This window comes from Salvelinus fontinalis, chromosome 27 (genome assembly GCF_029448725.1).
Source record: "Salvelinus fontinalis isolate EN_2023a chromosome 27, ASM2944872v1, whole genome shotgun sequence".
Taxonomy (NCBI): Eukaryota; Metazoa; Chordata; class Actinopteri; order Salmoniformes; family Salmonidae; genus Salvelinus; species Salvelinus fontinalis.
Window position 1 is genome coordinate 44,747,155 of NC_074691.1, and position 26,131 is coordinate 44,773,285.

Consider the following 26,131-nt stretch of genomic DNA (forward strand, 5'->3'; position numbering starts at 1 on the left):
TCCACCATAACACTATATTTCACACTGTCTATATCCACCATAACACTATATTTCACACTGTCTATATCCACCATAACACTATATTTCACACTGTCTATATCCACCATAACACTATATTTCACACTGTCTATATCCACCATAGCACTATATTTCACACTGTCTATATCCACCATAACACTATATTTCACACTGTCTATATCCACCATAACACTATATTTCACACTGTCTATATCCACCATAGCACTATATTTCACACTGTCTATATCCACCATAACACTATATTTCACACTGTCTACTATATATCCACCATAACACTATATTTCACACTGTCTATATCCACCATAACACTATATTTCACACTGTCTACTGTATATCCACCATAACACTATATTTCACACTGTCTATATCCACCATAACACTATATTTCACACTGTCTACTGTATATCCACCATAACACTATATTTCACACTGTCTATATCCACCATAACACTATATTTCACACTGTCTATATCCACCATAGCACTATATTTCACACTGTCTACTGTATATCCACCATAACACTATATTTCACACTGTCTATATCCACCATAACACTATATTTCACACTGTCTATATCCACCATAACACTATATTTCACACTGTCTACTATATATCCACCATAACACTATATTTCACACTGTCTATATCCACCATAACACTATATTTCACACTGTCTACTGTATATCCACCATAACACTATATTTCACACTGTCTATATCCACCATAACACTATATTTCACACTGTCTATATCCACCATAACACTATATTTCACACTGTCTATATTCACCATAACACTATATTTCACACTGTCTATATTCACCATAACACTATATTTCACACTGTCTATATCCACCATAACACTATATTTCACACTGTCTATATCCACCATAGCACTATATTTCACACTGCCTACTGTATATCCACCATAGCACTATATTTCACACTGTCTACTGTATATCCACCATAGCACTATATTTCACACTGTCTACTGTATATCCACCATAACACTATATTTCACACTGTCTATATCCACCATAACACTATATTTCACACTGTTTATATCCACCATAGCACTATATTTCACACTGTCTACTGTATATCCACCATAACACTATATTTCACACTGTCTACTGTATATCCACCATAGCACTATATTTCACACTGTCTATATCCACCATAACACTATATTTCACACTGTCTACTGTATATCCACCATAACACTATATTTCACACTGTCTATATCCACCATAACACTATATTTCACACTGTCTACTGTATATCCACCATAACACTATATTTCACACTGTCTACTATATATCCACCATAACACTATATTTCACACTGTCTATATCCACCATAACACTATATTTCACACTGTCTACTGTATATCCACCATAACACTATATTTCACACTGTCTATATCCACCATAACACTATATTTCACACTGTCTACTGTATATCCACCATAACACTATATTTCACACTGTCTACTGTATATCCACCATAACACTATATTTCACACTGTCTACTGTATATCCACCATTACACTATATTTCACACTGTCTATATCCACCATAACACTATATTTCACACTGTCTACTGTATATCCACCATAACACTATATTTCACACTGTCTATATCCACCATAACACTATATTTCACACTGTCTACTATATATCCACCATAACACTATATTTCACACTGTCTATATCCACCATAACACTATATTTCACACTGTCTACTGTATATCCACCATAACACTATATTTCACACTGTCTATATCCACCATAACACTATATTTCACACTGTCTACTGTATATCCACCATAACACTATATTTCACACTGTCTATATCCACCATAACACTATATTTCACACTGTCTATATCCACCATAACACTATATTTCACACTGTCTATATCCACCATAACACTATATTTCACACTGTCTATATCCACCATAACACTATATTTCACACTGTCTATATCCACCATAACACTATATTTCACACTGTCTACTGTATATCCACCATAACACTATATTTCACACTGTCTACTGTATATCCACCATAACACTATATTTCACACTGTCTATATCCACCATAACACTATATTTCACACTGTCTACTGTATATCCACCATAACACTATATTTCACACTGTCTACTGTATATCCACCATAACACTATATTTCACACTGTCTATATCCACCATAACACTATATTTCACACTGTCTACTGTATATCCACCATAACACTATATTTCACACTGTCTACTGTATATCCACCATAACACTATATTTCACACTGTCTACTATATATCCACCATAACACTATATTTCACACTGTCTACTGTATATCCACCATAACACTATATTTCACACTGTCTACTATATATCCACCATAACACTATATTTCACACTGTCTACTGTATATCCACCATAACACTATATTTCACACTGTCTACTGTATATCCACCATAACACTATATTTCACACTGTCTACTGTATATCCACCATAACACTATATTTCACACTGTCTATATCCACCATAACACTATATTTCACACTGTCTATATCCACCATAACACTATATTTCACACTGTCTATATCCACCATAACACTATATTTCACACTGTCTATATCCACCATAACACTATATTTCACACTGTCTACTGTATATCCACCATAACACTATATTTCACACTGTCTATATCTACCATAACACTATATTTCACACTGTCTATATCCACCATAGCACTATATTTCACACTGTCTATATCCACCATAACACTATATTTCACACTGTCTATATCCACCATAACACTATATTTCACACTGTCTATATCCACCATAACACTATATTTCACACTGTCTACTGTATATCCACCATAACACTATATTTCACACTGTCTATATCCACCATAACACTATATTTCACACTGTCTATATCCACCATAACACTATATTTCACACTGTCTATATCCACCATAACACTATATTTCACACTGTCTATATCCACCATAACACTATATTTCACACTGTCTACTGTATATCCACCATAACACTATATTTCACACTGTCTACTGTATATCCACCATAGCACTATATTTCACACTGTCTATATCCACCATAACACTATATTTCACACTGTCTACTGTATATCCACCATAGCACTATATTTCACACTGTCTATATCCACCATAACACTATATTTCACACTGTCTACTGTATATCCACCATAGCACTATATTTCACACTGTCTATATTCACCATAACACTATATTTCACACTGTCTATATCCACCATAACACTATATTTCACACTGTCTACTGTATATCCACCATAACACTATATTTCACACTGTCTACTGTATATCCACCATAACACTATATTTCACACTGTCTACTGTATATCCACCATAACACTATATTTCACACTGTCTACTGTATATCCACCATAACACTATATTTCACACTGTCTATATCCACCATAACACTATATTTCACACTGTCTACTGTATATCCACCATAACACTATATTTCACACTGTCTACTGTATATCCACCATAACACTATATTTCACACTGTCTATATCCACCATAGCACTATATTTCACACTGTCTATATCCACCATAGCACTATATTTCACACTGTCTATATCCACCATAGCACTATATTTCACACTGTCTACTGTATATCCACCATTACACTATATTTCACACTGTCTATATCCACCATAGCACTATATTTCACACTGTCTACTGTATATCCACCATAACACTATATTTCACACTGTCTATATCCACCATAACACTATATTTCACACTGTCTATATCCACCATAACACTATATTTCACACTGTCTACTATATATCCACCTTAGCACTATATTTCACACTGTCTATATCCACCATAACACTATATTTCACACTGTCTACTATATATCCACCATAACACTATATTTCACACTGTCTATATCCACCATAACACTATATTTCACACTGTCTATATCCACCATAACACTATATTTCACACTGTCTACTGTATATCCACCATAACACTATATTTCACACTGTCTATATCCACCATAACACTATATTTCACACTGTCTACTGTATATCCACCATAACACTATATTTCACACTGTCTATATCCACCATAACACTATATTTCACACTGTCTATATCCACCATAACACTATATTTCACACTGTCTACTGTATATCCACCATAACACTATATTTCACACTGTCTACTGTATATCCACCTTAGCACTATATTTCACACTGTCTATATCCACCATAACACTATATTTCACACTGTCTACTATATATCCACCATAACACTATATTTCACACTGTCTATATCCACCATAACACTATATTTCACACTGTCTATATCCACCATAACACTATATTTCACACTGTCTACTGTATATCCACCATAACACTATATTTCACACTGTCTATATCCACCATAACACTATATTTCACACTGTCTACTGTATATCCACCATAACACTATATTTCACACTGTCTATATCCACCATAACACTATATTTCACACTGTCTATATCCACCATAACACTATATTTCACACTGTCTACTGTATATCCACCATAACACTATATTTCACACTGTCTATATCCACCATAACACTATATTTCACACTGTCTATATCCACCATAGCACTATATTTCACACTGTCTATATCCACCATAACACTATATTTCACACTGTCTATATCCACCATAACACTATATTTCACACTGTCTATATCCACCATAACACTATATTTCACACTGTCTATATCCACCATAACACTATATTTCACACTGTCTACTGTATATCCACCATAACACTATATTTCACACTGTCTATATCCACCATAACACTATATTTCACACTGTCTATATCCACCATAACACTATATTTCACACTGTCTATATCCACCATAACACTATATTTCACACTGTCTATATCCACCATAACACTATATTTCACACTGTCTATATCCACCATAACACTATATTTCACACTGTCTATATCCACCATAACACTATATTTCACACTGCCTACTGTATATCCACCATAGCACTATATTTCACACTGTCTACTCTATATCCACCATAACACTATATTTCACACTGTCTACTGTATATCCACCATAACACTATATTTCACACTGTCTATATCCACCATAACACTATATTTCACACTGTCTACTGTATATCCACCATAACACTATATTTCACACTGTCTATATCCACCATAACACTATATTTCACACTGTCTATATCCACCATAACACTATATTTCACACTGTCTACTATATATCCACCATAACACTATATTTCACACTGTCTATATCCACCATAACACTATATTTCACACTGTCTATATCCACCATAACACTATATTTCACACTGTCTACTGTATATCCACCATAGCACTATATTTCACACTGTCTACTGTATATCCACCATAACACTATATTTCACACTGTCTATATCCACCATAACACTATATTTCACACTGTCTATATTCACCATAACACTATATTTCACACTGTCTACTGTATATCCACCATAACACTATATTTCACACTGTCTATATCCACCATAACACTATATTTCACACTGTCTACTGTATATCCACCATAACACTATATTTCACACTGTCTATATCCACCATAACACTATATTTCACACTGTCTATATCCACCATAACACTATATTTCACACTGTCTACTGTATATCCACCATAACACTATATTTCACACTGTCTACTGTATATCCACCATAGCACTATATTTCACACTGTCTACTATATATCCACCATAACACTATATTTCACACTGTCTACTATATATCCACCATAACACTATATTTCACACTGTCTACTATATATCCACCATAACACTATATTTCACACTGTCTACTATATATCCACCATAACACTATATTTCACACTGTCTACTATATATCCACCATAGCACTATATTTCACACTGTCTACTATATATCCACCATAACACTATATTTCACACTGTCTATATCCACCATAGCACTATATTTCACACTGTCTACTATATATCCACCATAACACTATATTTCACACTGTCTATATCCACCATAGCACTATATTTCACACTGTCTACTATATATCCACCATAGCACTATATTTCACACTGTCTACTGTATATCCACCATAACACTATATTTCACACTGTCTATATCCACCATAACACTATATTTCACACTGTCTACTATATATCCACCATAACACTATATTTCACACTGTCTACTGTATATCCACCATAACACTATATTTCACACTGTCTATATCCACCATAGCACTATATTTCACACTGTCTATATCCACCATAGCACTATATTTCACACTGTCTACTGTATATCCACCATAACACTATATTTCACACTGTCTATATCCACCATAGCACTATATTTCACACTGTCTATATCCACCATAACACTATATTTCACACTGTCTACTGTATATCCACCATAACACTATATTTCACACTGTCTACTGTATATCCACCATAACACTATATTTCACACTGTCTATATCCACCATAGCACTATATTTCACACTGTCTACTGTATATCCACCATAACACTATATTTCACACTGTCTACTGTATATCCACCATAACACTATATTTCACACTGTCTATATCCACCATAACACTATATTTCACACTGTCTACTGTATATCCACCATAACACTATATTTCACACTGTCTATATCCACCATAACACTATATTTCACACTGTCTATATCCACCATAACACTATATTTCACACTGTCTACTGTATATCCACCATAACACTATATTTCACACTGTCTATATCCACCATAACACTATATTTCACACTGTCTATATCCACCATAACACTATATTTCACACTGTCTACTGTATATCCACCATAACACTATATTTCACACTGTCTATATCCACCATAACACTATATTTCACACTGTCTACTGTATATCCACCATAACACTATATTTCACACTGTCTATATCCACCATAACACTATATTTCACACTGTCTATATCCACCATAACACTATATTTCACACTGTCTACTGTATATCCACCATAACACTATATTTCACACTGTCTATATCCACCATAACACTATATTTCACACTGTCTATATCCACCATAACACTATATTTCACACTGTCTATATCCACCATAACACTATATTTCACACTGTCTATATCCACCATAACACTATATTTCACACTGTCTATATCCACCATAACACTATATTTCACACTGTCTACTGTATATCCACCATAACACTATATTTCACACTGTCTATATCCACCATAACACTATATTTCACACTGTCTATATCCACCATAGCACTATATTTCACACTGTCTATATCCACCATAACACTATATTTCACACTGTCTATATCCACCATAACACTATATTTCACACTGTCTATATCCACCATAACACTATATTTCACACTGTCTACTGTATATCCACCATAACACTATATTTCACACTGTCTATATCCACCATAACACTATATTTCACACTGTCTATATCCACCATAACACTATATTTCACACTGTCTATATCCACCATAACACTATATTTCACACTGTCTATATCCACCATAACACTATATTTCACACTGTCTACTGTATATCCACCATAACACTATATTTCACACTGTCTATATCCACCATAACACTATATTTCACACTGTCTACTGTATATCCACCATAACACTATTTCACACTGTCTACTGTATATCCACCATAACACTATATTTCACACTGTCTACTGTATATCCACCATAACACTATATTTCACACTGTCTATATCCACCATAACACTATATTTCACACTGTCTACTGTATATCCACCATAACACTATATTTCACACTGTCTACAGTATATCCACCATAACACTATATTTCACACTGTCTACTGTATATCCACCATAGCACTATATTTCACACTGTCTACTATATATCCACCATAACACTATATTTCACACTGTCTACTATATATCCACCATAACACTATATTTCACACTGTCTACTATATATCCACCATAGCACTATATTTCACACTGTCTACTGTATATCCACCATAACACTATATTTCACACTGTCTATATCCACCATAGCACTATATTTCACACTGTCTACTATATATCCACCATAACACTATATTTCACACTGTCTATATCCACCATAGCACTATATTTCACACTGTCTACTATATATCCACCATAGCACTATATTTCACACTGTCTACTGTATATCCACCATAACACTATATTTCACACTGTCTATATCCACCATAACACTATATTTCACACTGTCTACTATATATCCACCATAACACTATATTTCACACTGTCTACTGTATATCCACCATAACACTATATTTCACACTGTCTATATCCACCATAGCACTATATTTCACACTGTCTATATCCACCATAGCACTATATTTCACACTGTCTACTGTATATCCACCATAACACTATATTTCACACTGTCTATATCCACCATAGCACTATATTTCACACTGTCTATATCCACCATAACACTATATTTCACACTGTCTACTGTATATCCACCATAACACTATATTTCACACTGTCTACTGTATATCCACCATAACACTATATTTCACACTGTCTATATCCACCATAGCACTATATTTCACACTGTCTACTGTATATCCACCATAACACTATATTTCACACTGTCTACTGTATATCCACCATAACACTATATTTCACACTGTCTATATCCACCATAACACTATATTTCACACTGTCTACTGTATATCCACCATAACACTATATTTCACACTGTCTATATCCACCATAACACTATATTTCACACTGTCTATATCCACCATAACACTATATTTCACACTGTCTACTGTATATCCACCATAACACTATATTTCACACTGTCTATATCCACCATAACACTATATTTCACACTGTCTATATCCACCATAACACTATATTTCACACTGTCTACTGTATATCCACCATAACACTATATTTCACACTGTCTATATCCACCATAACACTATATTTCACACTGTCTACTGTATATCCACCATAACACTATATTTCACACTGTCTATATCCACCATAACACTATATTTCACACTGTCTATATCCACCATAACACTATATTTCACACTGTCTACTGTATATCCACCATAGCACTATATTTCACACTGTCTATATCCACCATAACACTATATTTCACACTGTCTATATCCACCATAACACTATATTTCACACTGTCTATATCCACCATAACACTATATTTCACACTGTCTATATCCACCATAACACTATATTTCACACTGTCTACTGTATATCCACCATAACACTATATTTCACACTGTCTATATCCACCATAACACTATATTTCACACTGTCTATATCCACCATAGCACTATATTTCACACTGTCTATAACCACCATAACACTATATTTCACACTGTCTATATCCACCATAACACTATATTTCACACTGTCTATATCCACCATAACACTATATTTCACACTGTCTACTGTATATCCACCATAACACTATATTTCACACTGTCTATATCCACCATAACACTATATTTCACACTGTCTATATCCACCATAACACTATATTTCACACTGTCTATATCCACCATAACACTATATTTCACACTGTCTACTGTATATCCACCATAACACTATATTTCACACTGTCTACTGTATATCCACCATAACACTATATTTCACACTGTCTATATCCACCATAACACTATATTTCACACTGTCTACTGTATATCCACCATAACACTATATTTCACACTGTCTACTGTATATCCACCATAACACTATATTTCACACTGTCTATATCCACCATAGCACTATATTTCACACTGTCTACTGTATATCCACCATAACACTATATTTCACACTGTCTATATCCACCATAACACTATATTTCACACTGTCTACTGTATATCCACCATAACACTATATTTCACACTGTCTACTGTATATCCACCATAACACTATATTTCACACTGTCTATATCCACCATAACACTATATTTCACACTGTCTATATCCACCATAGCACTATATTTCACACTGTCTACTGTATATCCACCATAACACTATATTTCACACTGTCTATATCCACCATAACACTATATTTCACACTGTCTATATCCACCATAACACTATATTTCACACTGTCTATATCCACCATAACACTATATTTCACACTGTCTACTGTATATCCACCATAACACTATATTTCACACTGTCTATATCCACCATAACACTATATTTCACACTGTCTATATCCACCATAACACTATATTTCACACTGTCTATATCCACCATAGCACTATATTTCACACTGTCTACTGTATATCCACCATAACACTATATTTCACACTGTCTACTGTATATCCACCATAACACTATATTTCACACTGTCTATATCCACCATAACACTATATTTCACACTGTCTATATCCACCATAACACTATATTTCACACTGTCTACTGTATATCCACCATAACACTATATTTCACACTGTCTATATCCACCATAACACTATATTTCACACTGTCTACTGTATATCCACCATAACACTATATTTCACACTGTCTATATCCACCATAACACTATATTTCACACTGTCTATATCCACCATAACACTATATTTCACACTGTCTATATCCACCATAACACTATATTTCACACTGTCTATATCCACCATAACACTATATTTCACACTGTCTACTGTATATCCACCATAACACTATATTTCACACTGTCTATATCCACCATAACACTATATTTCACACTGTCTACTGTATATCCACCATAACACTATATTTCACACTGTCTATATCCACCATAACACTATATTTCACACTGTCTACTGTATATCCACCATAACACTATATTTCACACTGTCTACTGTATATCCACCATAACACTATATTTCACACTGTCTATATCCACCATAACACTATATTTCACACTGTCTACTGTATATCCACCATAACACTATATTTCACACTGTCTATATCCACCATAACACTATATTTCACACTGTCTACTGTATATCCACCATAACACTATATTTCACACTGTCTACTGTATATCCACCATAACACTATATTTCACACTGTCTACTGTATATCCACCATAACACTATATTTCACACTGTCTATATCCACCATAACACTATATTTCACACTGTCTATATCCACCATAACACTATATTTCACACTGTCTACTGTATATCCACCATAACACTATATTTCACACTGTCTACTATATCCACCATAACACTATATTTCACACTGTCTATATCCACCATAACACTATATTTCACACTGTCTACTTATATCCACCATAACACTATATTTCACACTGTCTATATCCACCATAACACTATATTTCACACTGTCTACTGTATATCCACCATAACACTATATTTCACACTGTCTATATCCACCATAACACTATATTTCACACTGTCTACTTATATCCACCATAACACTATATTTCACACTGTCTATATCCACCATAACACTATATTTCACACTGTCTACTGTATATCCACCATAACACTATATTTCACACTGTCTACTTATATCCACCATAACACTATATTTCACACTGTCTATATCCACCATAACACTATATTTCACACTGTCTACTGTATATCCACCATAACACTATATTTCACACTGTCTATATCCACCATAACACTATATTTCACACTGTCTATATCCACCATAACACTATATTTCACACTGTCTATATCCACCATAACACTATATTTCACACTGTCTATATCCACCATAACACTATATTTCACACTGTCTATATCCACCATAACACTATATTTCACACTGTCTATATCCACCATAACACTATATTTCACACTGTCTACTGTATATCCACCATAACACTATATTTCACACTGTCTATATCCACCATAACACTATATTTCACACTGTCTATATCCACCATAACACTATATTTCACACTGTCTACTGTATATCCACCATAACACTATATTTCACACTGTCTACTTATATCCACCATAACACTATATTTCACACTGTCTATATCCACCATAACACTATATTTCACACTGTCTATATCCACCATAACACTATATTTCACACTGTCTACTGTATATCCACCATAACACTATATTTCACACTGTCTATATCCACCATAACACTATATTTCACACTGTCTATATCCACCATAACACTATATTTCACACTGTCTATATCCACCATAACACTATATTTCACACTGTCTACTGTATATCCACCATAACACTATATTTCACACTGTCTACTGTATATCCACCATAACACTATATTTCACACTGTCTATATCCACCATAACACTATATTTCACACTGTCTACTGTATATCCACCATAACACTATATTTCACACTGTCTACTGTATATCCACCATAACACTATATTTCACACTGTCTATATCCACCATAACACTATATTTCACACTGTCTATATCCACCATAACACTATATTTCACACTGTCTACTATATCCACCATAACACTATATTTCACACTGTCTACTGTATATCCACCATAACACTATATTTCACACTGTCTACTGTATATCCACCATAACACTATATTTCACACTGTCTACTGTATATCCACCATAACACTATATTTCACACTGTCTATATCCACCATAACACTATATTTCACACTGTCTATATCCACCATAACACTATATTTCACACTGTCTATATCCACCATAACACTATATTTCACACTGTCTACTTATATCCACCATAACACTATATTTCACACTGTCTATATCCACCATAACACTATATTTCACACTGTCTACTGTATATCCACCATAACACTATATTTCACACTGTCTATATCCACCATAACACTATATTTCACACTGTCTATATCCACCATAACACTATATTTCACACTGTCTACTGTATATCCACCATAACACTATATTTCACACTGTCTATATCCACCATAACACTATATTTCACACTGTCTACTGTATATCCACCATAACACTATATTTCACACTGTCTATATCCACCATAACACTATATTTCACACTGTCTATATCCACCATAACACTATATTTCACACTGTCTACTATATATCCACCTTAGCACTATATTTCACACTGTCTATATCCACCATAACACTATATTTCACACTGTCTACTGTATATCCACCATAACACTATATTTCACACTGTCTATATCCACCATAACACTATATTTCACACTGTCTATATCCACCATAACACTATATTTCACACTGTCTACTGTATATCCACCATAACACTATATTTCACACTGTCTATATCCACCATAACACTATATTTCACACTGTCTACTGTATATCCACCATAACACTATATTTCACACTGTCTATATCCACCATAACACTATATTTCACACTGTCTACTGTATATCCACCATAACACTATATTTCACACTGTCTATATCCACCATAACACTATATTTCACACTGTCTATATCCACCATAACACTATATTTCACACTGTCTATATCCACCATAACACTATATTTCACACTGTCTATATCCACCATAACACTATATTTCACACTGTCTACTTATATCCACCATAACACTATATTTCACACTGTCTATATCCACCATAACACTATATTTCACACTGTCTACTGTATATCCACCATAACACTATATTTCACACTGTCTATATCCACCATAACACTATATTTCACACTGTCTACTGTATATCCACCATAACACTATATTTCACACTGTCTATATCCACCATAACACTATATTTCACACTGTCTACTGTATATCCACCATAACACTATATTTCACACTGTCTACTTATATCCACCATAACACTATATTTCACACTGTCACTATATCCACCATAACACTATATTTCACACTGTCTATATCCACCATAACACTATATTTCACACTGTCTACTGTATATCCACCATAACACTATATTTCACACTGTCTACTATATATCCACCATAACACTATATTTCACACTGTCTACTGTATATCCACCATAACACTATATTTCACACTGTCTATATCCACCATAACACTATATTTCACACTGTCTATATCCACCATAACACTATATTTCACACTGTCTACTGTATATCCACCATAACACTATATTTCACACTGTCTACTGTATATCCACCATAACACTATATTTCACACTGTCTATATCCACCATAACACTATATTTCACACTGTCTATATCCACCATAGCACTATATTTCACACTGTCTATATCCACCATAACACTATATTTCACACTGTCTACTGTATATCCACCATAACACTATATTTCACACTGTCTATATCCACCATAACACTATATTTCACACTGTCTATATCCACCATAACACTATATTTCACACTGTCTACTGTATATCCACCATAACACTATATTTCACACTGTCTACTGTATATCCACCATAACACTATATTTCACACTGTCTATATCCACCATAACACTATATTTCACACTGTCTACTGTATATCCACCATAACACTATATTTCACACTGTCTACTGTATATCCACCATAACACTATATTTCACACTGTCTACTGTATATCCACCATAACACTATATTTCACACTGTCTACTGTATATCCACCATAACACTATATTTCACACTGTCTATATCCACCATAGCACTATATTTCACACTGTCTATATCCACCATAACACTATATTTCACACTGTCTATATCCACCATAACACTATATTTCACACTGTCTACTGTATATCCACCATAACACTATATTTCACACTGTCTATATCCACCATAACACTATATTTCACACTGTCTACTGTATATCCACCATAACACTATATTTCACACTGTCTACTGTATATCCACCATAACACTATATTTCACACTGTCTATATCCACCATAACACTATATTTCACACTGTCTACTGTATATCCACCATAACACTATATTTCACACTGTCTACTGTATATCCACCATAACACTATATTTCACACTGTCTATATCCACCATAACACTATATTTCACACTGTCTATATCCACCATAACACTATATTTCACACTGTCTATATCCACCATAACACTATATTTCACACTGTCTATATCCACCATAACACTATATTTCACACTGTCTACTATATATCCACCATAACACTATATTTCACACTGTCTATATCCACCATAACACTATATTTCACACTGTCTACTATATATCCACCATAGCACTATATTTCACACTGTCTATATCCACCATAACACTATATTTCACACTGTCTATATCCACCATAACACTATATTTCACACTGTCTATATCCACCATAACACTATATTTCACACTGTCTACTATATATCCACCATAGCACTATATTTCACACTGTCTACTGTATATCCACCATAACACTATATTTCACACTGTCTATATCCACCATAACACTATATTTCACACTGTCTACTGTATATCCACCATAACACTATATTTCACACTGTCTACTGTATATCCACCATAACACTATATTTCACACTGTCTATATCCACCATAACACTATATTTCACACTGTCTATATCCACCATAACACTATATTTCACACTGTCTACTGTATATCCACCATAACACTATATTTCACACTGTCTATATCCACCATAACACTATATTTCACACTGTCTACTGTATATCCACCATAACACTATATTTCACACTGTCTATATCCACCATAACACTATATTTCACACTGTCTATATCCACCATAACACTATATTTCACACTGTCTACTGTATATCCACCATAACACTATATTTCACACTGTCTACTGTATATCCACCATAACACTATATTTCACACTGTCTACTGTATATCCACCATAACACTATATTTCACACTGTCTATATCCACCATAACACTATATTTCACACTGTCTACTGTATATCCACCATAACACTATATTTCACACTGTCTATATCCACCATAACACTATATTTCACACTGTCTACTGTATATCCACCATAACACTATATTTCACACTGTCTATATCCACCATAACACTATATTTCACACTGTCTATATCCACCATAACACTATATTTCACACTGTCTACTGTATATCCACCATAACACTATATTTCACACTGTCTATATCCACCATAACACTATATTTCACACTGTCTACTGTATATCCACCATAACACTATATTTCACACTGTCTATATCCACCATAACACTATATTTCACACTGTCTATATCCACCATAACACTATATTTCACACTGTCTACTGTATATCCACCATAACACTATATTTCACACTGTCTATATCCACCATAACACTATATTTCACACTGTCTATATCCACCATAACACTATATTTCACACTGTCTACTGTATATCCACCATAACACTATATTTCACACTGTCTACTGTATATCCACCATAACACTATATTTCACACTGTCTATATCCACCATAACACTATATTTCACACTGTCTATATCCACCATAACACTATATTTCACACTGTCTACTGTATATCCACCATAACACTATATTTCACACTGTCTATATCCACCATAACACTATATTTCACACTGTCTACTGTATATCCACCATAACACTATATTTCACACTGTCTATATCCACCATAACACTATATTTCACACTGTCTACTGTATATCCACCATAACACTATATTTCACACTGTCTATATCCACCATAACACTATATTTCACACTGTCTATATCCACCATAACACTATATTTCACACTGTCTATATCCACCATAACACTATATTTCACACTGTCTACTGTATATCCACCATAACACTATATTTCACACTGTCTATATCCACCATAACACTATATTTCACACTGTCTATATCCACCATAACACTATATTTCACACTGTCTATATCCACCATAACACTATATTTCACACTGTCTACTTATATCCACCATAACACTATATTTCACACTGTCTATATCCACCATAACACTATATTTCACACTGTCTATATCCACCATAACACTATATTTCACACTGTCTACTGTATATCCACCATAACACTATATTTCACACTGTCTATATCCACCATAACACTATATTTCACACTGTCTATATCCACCATAACACTATATTTCACACTGTCTACTGTATATCCACCATAACACTATATTTCACACTGTCTATATCCACCATAACACTATATTTCACACTGTCTATATCCACCATAACACTATATTTCACACTGTCTACTGTATATCCACCATAACACTATATTTCACACTGTCTATATCCACCATAACACTATATTTCACACTGTCTATATCCACCATAACACTATATTTCACACTGTCTACTGTATATCCACCATAACACTATATTTCACACTGTCTACTTATATCCACCATAACACTATATTTCACACTGTCTACTTATATCCACCATAACACTATATTTCACACTGTCTACTATATCCACCATAACACTATATTTCACACTGTCTACTGTATATCCACCATAACACTATATTTCACACTGTCTATATCCACCATAGCACTATATTTCACACTGTCTACTGTATATCCACCATAACACTATATTTCACACTGTCTATATCCACCATAACACTATATTTCACACTGTCTACTTATATCCACCATAACACTATATTTCACACTGTCTACTGTATATCCACCATAACACTATATTTCACACTGTCTATATCCACCATAACACTATATTTCACACTGTCTACTATATCCACCATAACACTATATTTCACACTGTCTACTGTATATCCACCATAACACTATATTTCACACTGTCTATATCCACCATAACACTATATTTCACACTGTCTATATCCACCATAACACTATATTTCACACTGTCTACTGTATATCCACCATAACACTATATTTCACACTGTCTATATCCACCATAACACTATATTTCACACTGTCTATATCCACCATAACACTATATTTCACACTGTCTACTGTATATCCACCATAACACTATATTTCACACTGTCTACTGTATATCCACCATAACACTATATTTCACACTGTCTATATCCACCATAACACTATATTTCACACTGTCTACTGTATATCCACCATAACACTATATTTCACACTGTCTATATCCACCATAACACTATATTTCACACTGTCTACTGTATATCCACCATAACACTATATTTCACACTGTCTATATCCACCATAACACTATATTTCACACTGTCTATATCCACCATAACACTATATTTCACACTGTCTATATCCACCATAACACTATATTTCACACTGTCTATATCCACCATAACACTATATTTCACACTGTCTACTATATATCCACCATAACACTATATTTCACACTGTCTACTGTATATCCACCATAACACTATATTTCACACTGTCTATATCCACCATAACACTATATTTCACACTGTCTACTGTATATCCACCATAACACTATATTTCACACTGTCTATATCCACCATAACACTATATTTCACACTGTCTATATCCACCATAACACTATATTTCACACTGTCTATATCCACCATAACACTATATTTCACACTGTCTATATCCACCATAACACTATATTTCACACTGTCTATATCCACCATAACACTATATTTCACACTGTCTATATCCACCATAACACTATATTTCACACTGTCTACTGTATATCCACCATAACACTATATTTCACACTGTCTATATCCACCATAACACTATATTTCACACTGTCTACTGTATATCCACCATAGCACTATATTTCACACTGTCTATATCCACCATAACACTATATTTCACACTGTCTATATCCACCATAACACTATATTTCACACTGTCTACTGTATATCCACCATAACACTATATTTCACACTGTCTATATCCACCATAACACTATATTTCACACTGTCTACTGTATATCCACCATAACACTATATTTCACACTGTCTATATCCACCATAACACTATATTTCACACTGTCTATATCCACCATAACACTATATTTCACACTGTCTATATCCACCATAACACTATATTTCACACTGTCTATATCCACCATAACACTATATTTCACACTGTCTACTGTATATCCACCATAACACTATATTTCACACTGTCTATATCCACCATAACACTATATTTCACACTGTCTACTGTATATCCACCATAACACTATATTTCACACTGTCTATATCCACCATAACACTATATTTCACACTGTCTACTGTATATCCACCATAACACTATATTTCACACTGTCTATATCCACCATAACACTATATTTCACACTGTCTATATCCACCATAACACTATATTTCACACTGTCTACTGTATATCCACCATAACACTATATTTCACACTGTCTATATCCACCATAACACTATATTTCACACTGTCTACTGTATATCCACCATAACACTATATTTCACACTGTCTATATCCACCATAACACTATATTTCACACTGTCTATATCCACCATAACACTATATTTCACACTGTCTATATCCACCATAACACTATATTTCACACTGTCTACTGTATATCCACCATAACACTATATTTCACACTGTCTATATCCACCATAACACTATATTTCACACTGTCTATATCCACCATAACACTATATTTCACACTGTCTACTGTATATCCACCATAACACTATATTTCACACTGTCTATATCCACCATAACACTATATTTCACACTGTCTATATCCACCATAACACTATATTTCACACTGTCTATATCCACCATAACACTATATTTCACACTGTCTACTGTATATCCACCATAACACTATATTTCACACTGTCTATATCCACCATAACACTATATTTCACACTGTCTATATCCACCATAACACTATATTTCACACTGTCTACTGTATATCCACCATAACACTATATTTCACACTGTCTACTGTATTCCACCATAACACTATATTTCACACTGTCTACTGTATATCCACCATAACACTATATTTCACACTGTCTACTGTATATCCACCATAACACTATATTTCACACTGTCTATATCCACCATAACACTATATTTCACACTGTCTACTGTATATCCACCATAACACTATATTTCACACTGTCTACGTATATCCACCATAACACTATATTTCACACTGTCTATATCCACCATAACACTATATTTCACACTGTCTATATCCACCATAACACTATATTTCACACTGTCTATATCCACCATAACACTATATTTCACACTGTCTACTGTATATCCACCATAACACTATATTTCACACTGTCTATATCCACCATAACACTATATTTCACACTGTCTATATCCACCATAACACTATATTTCACACTGTCTATATCCACCATAACACTATATTTCACACTGTCTATATCCACCATAACACTATATTTCACACTGTCTACTGTATATCCACCATAACACTATATTTCACACTGTCTATATCCACCATAACACTATATTTCACACTGTCTATATCCACCATAACACTATATTTCACACTGTCTACTGTATATCCACCATAACACTATATTTCACACTGTCTATATCCACCATAACACTATATTTCACACTGTCTACTGTATATCCACCATAACACTATATTTCACACTGTCTATATCCACCATAACACTATATTTCACACTGTCTATATCCACCATAACACTATATTTCACACTGTCTATATCCACCATAACACTATATTTCACACTGTCTACTGTATATCCACCATAACACTATATTTCACACTGTCTATATCCACCATAACACTATATTTCACACTGTCTATATCCACCATAACACTATATTTCACACTGTCTATATCCACCATAACACTATATTTCACACTGTCTACTGTATATCCACCATAACACTATATTTCACACTGTCTATATCCACCATAACACTATATTTCACACTGTCTATATCCACCATAACACTATATTTCACACTGTCTATATCCACCATAACACTATATTTCACACTGTCTACTGTATATCCACCATAACACTATATTTCACACTGTCTATATCCACCATAACACTATATTTCACACTGTCTATATCCACCATAACACTATATTTCACACTGTCTATATCCACCATAACACTATATTTCACACTGTCTATATCCACCATAACACTATATTTCACACTGTCTATATCCACCATAACACTATATTTCACACTGTCTACTGTATATCCACCATAACACTATATTTCACACTGTCTATATCCACCATAACACTATATTTCACACTGTCTATATCCACCATAGCACTATATTTCACACTGTCTACTGTATATCCACCATAACACTATATTTCACACTGTCTACTGTATATCCACCATAACACTATATTTCACACTGTCTACTGTATATCCACCATAACACTATATTTCACACTGTCTATATCCACCATAACACTATATTTCACACTGTCTACTGTATATCCACCATAACACTATATTTCACACTGTCTACTGTATATCCACCATAACACTATATTTCACACTGTCTATATCCACCATAACACTATATTTCACACTGTCTACTGTATATCCACCATAACACTATATTTCACACTGTCTACTGTATATCCACCATAACACTATATTTCACACTGTCTACTGTATATCCACCATAACACTATATTTCACACTGTCTATATCCACCATAACACTATATTTCACACTGTCTATATCCACCATAACACTATATTTCACACTGTCTATATCCACCATAACACTATATTTCACACTGTCTACTTATATCCACCATAACACTATATTTCACACTGTCTATATCCACCATAACACTATATTTCACACTGTCTATATCCACCATAACACTATATTTCACACTGTCTATATCCACCATAACACTATATTTCACACTGTCTACTGTATATCCACCATAACACTATATTTCACACTGTCTATATCCACCATAACACTATATTTCACACTGTCTATATCCACCATAACACTATATTTCACACTGTCTACTGTATATCCACCATAACACTATATTTCACACTGTCTATATCCACCATAACACTATATTTCACACTGTCTACTTATATCCACCATAGCACTATATTTCACACTGTCTACTGTATATCCACCATAACACTATATTTCACACTGTCTATATCCACCATAACACTATATTTCACACTGTCTATATCCACCATAACACTATATTTCACACTGTCTACTATATATCCACCATAACACTATATTTCACACTGTCTACTATATATCCACCATAACACTATATTTCACACTGTCTACTTATATCCACCATAACACTATATTTCACACTGTCTACTTATATCCACCATAACACTATATTTCACACTGTCTATATCCACCATAACACTATATTTCACACTGTCTACTTATATCCACCATAACACTATATTTCACACTGTCTACTTATATCCACCATAACACTATATTTCACACTGTCTACTTATATCCACCATAACACTATATTTCACACTGTCTATATCCACCATAACACTATATTTCACACTGTCTATATCCACCATAACACTATATTTCACACTGTCTATATCCACCATAACACTATATTTCACACTGTCTACTGTATATCCACCATAACACTATATTTCACACTGTCTACTGTATATCCACCATAACACTATATTTCACACTGTCTACTGTATATCCACCATAACACTATATTTCACACTGTCTACTATATCCACCATAACACTATATTTCACACTGTCTACTGTATATCCACCATAACACTATATTTCACACTGTCTATATCCACCATAGCACTATATTTCACACTGTCTATATCCACCATAACACTATATTTCACACTGTCTACTGTATATCCACCATAACACTATATTTCACACTGTCTACTTATATCCACCATAACACTATATTTCACACTGTCTACTTATATCCACCATAACACTATATTTCACACTGTCTACTTATATCCACCATAACACTATATTTCACACTGTCTATATCCACCATAACACTATATTTCACACTGTCTACTGTATATCCACCATAACACTATATTTCACACTGTCTACTGTATATCCACCATAACACTATATTTCACACTGTCTACTTATATCCACCATAACACTATATTTCACACTGTCTATATCCACCATAACACTATATTTCACACTGTCTACTGTATATCCACCATAACACTATATTTCACACTGTCTATATCCACCATAACACTATATTTCACACTGTCTATATCCACCATAACACTATATTTCACACTGTCTATATCCACCATAACACTATATTTCACACTGTCTATATCCACCATAACACTATATTTCACACTGTCTACTTATATCCACCATAACACTATATTTCACACTGTCTACTGTATATCCACCATAACACTATATTTCACACTGTCTATATCCACCATAACACTATATTTCACACTGTCTATATCCACCATAACACTATATTTCACACTGTCTACTGTATATCCACCATAACACTATATTTCACACTGTCTATATCCACCATAACACTATATTTCACACTGTCTACTGTATATCCACCATAACACTATATTTCACACTGTCTATATCCACCATAACACTATATTTCACACTGTCTATATCCACCATAACACTATATTTCACACTGTCTACTGTATATCCACCATAACACTATATTTCACACTGTCTATATCCACCATAACACTATATTTCACACTGTCTACTGTATATCCACCATAACACTATATTTCACACTGTCTATATCCACCATAACACTATATTTCACACTGTCTACTGTATATCCACCATAACACTATATTTCACACTGTCTATATCCACCATAACACTATATTTCACACTGTCTACTGTATATCCACCATAACACTATATTTCACACTGTCTATATCCACCATAACACTATATTTCACACTGTCTACTGTATATCCACCATAACACTATATTTCACACTGTCTACTTATATCCACCATAACACTATATTTCACACTGTCTATATCCACCATAACACTATATTTCACACTGTCTACTGTATATCCACCATAACACTATATTTCACACTGTCTATATCCACCATAACACTATATTTCACACTGTCTACTGTATATCCACCATAACACTATATTTCACACTGTCTATATCCACCATAACACTATATTTCACACTGTCTATATCCACCATAACACTATATTTCACACTGTCTATATCCACCATAACACTATATTTCACACTGTCTATATCCACCATAACACTATATTTCACACTGTCTACTGTATATCCACCATAACACTATATTTCACACTGTCTATATCCACCATAACACTATATTTCACACTGTCTATATCCACCATAACACTATATTTCACACTGTCTACTGTATATCCACCATAACACTATATTTCACACTGTCTATATCCACCATAACACTATATTTCACACTGTCTATATCCACCATAACACTATATTTCACACTGTCTACTGTATATCCACCATAACACTATATTTCACACTGTCTATATCCACCATAACACTATATTTCACACTGTCTATATCCACCATAACACTATATTTCACACTGTCTACTGTATATCCACCATAACACTATATTTCACACTGTCTATATCCACCATAACACTATATTTCACACTGTCTACTGTATATCCACCATAACACTATATTTCACACTGTCTACTTATATCCACCATAACACTATATTTCACACTGTCTATATCCACCATAACACTATATTTCACACTGTCTATATCCACCATAACACTATATTTCACACTGTCTATATCCACCATAACACTATATTTCACACTGTCTATATCCACCATAACACTATATTTCACACTGTCTATATCCACCATAACACTATATTTCACACTGTCTACTGTATATCCACCATAACACTATATTTCACACTGTCTATATCCACCATAACACTATATTTCACACTGTCTATATCCACCATAACACTATATTTCACACTGTCTATATCCACCATAACACTATATTTCACACTGTCTATATCCACCATAACACTATATTTCACACTGTCTATATCCACCATAACACTATATTTCACACTGTCTATATCCACCATAACACTATATTTCACACTGTCTACTGTATATCCACCATAACACTATATTTCACACTGTCTATATCCACCATAACACTATATTTCACACTGTCTATATCCACCATAGCACTATATTTCACACTGTCTATATCCACCATAACACTATATTTCACACTGTCTACTGTATATCCACCATAACACTATATTTCACACTGTCTATATCCACCATAACACTATATTTCACACTGTCTATATCCACCATAACACTATATTTCACACTGTCTATATCCACCATAACACTATATTTCACACTGTCTACTGTATATCCACCATAACACTATATTTCACACTGTCTATATCCACCATAACACTATATTTCACACTGTCTACTGTATATCCACCATAACACTATATTTCACACTGTCTATATCCACCATAACACTATATTTCACACTGTCTATATCCACCATAACACTATATTTCACACTGTCTATATCCACCATAACACTATATTTCACACTGTCTACTGTATATCCACCATAACACTATATTTCACACTGTCTACTGTATATCCACCATAACACTATATTTCACACTGTCTATATCCACCATAACACTATATTTCACACTGTCTATATCCACCATAACACTATATTTCACACTGTCTACTGTATATCCACCATAACACTATATTTCACACTGTCTATATCCACCATAACACTATATTTCACACTGTCTACTGTATATCCACCATAACACTATATTTCACACTGTCTTATATCCACCATAACACTATATTTCACACTGTCTACT

At 33.8% G+C, this 26,131-nt stretch overlaps 1 protein-coding gene across 2 annotated transcripts in view; it reads left to right on the top strand.

The window, feature by feature from the left end:
- enpp5 (ectonucleotide pyrophosphatase/phosphodiesterase 5) overlaps nucleotides 1–26,131 on the top strand; it is a 76,703-nt gene that overhangs the window by 1,333 nt on the left and 49,239 nt on the right. The gene's annotated exons all lie outside the window — the stretch shown is intronic.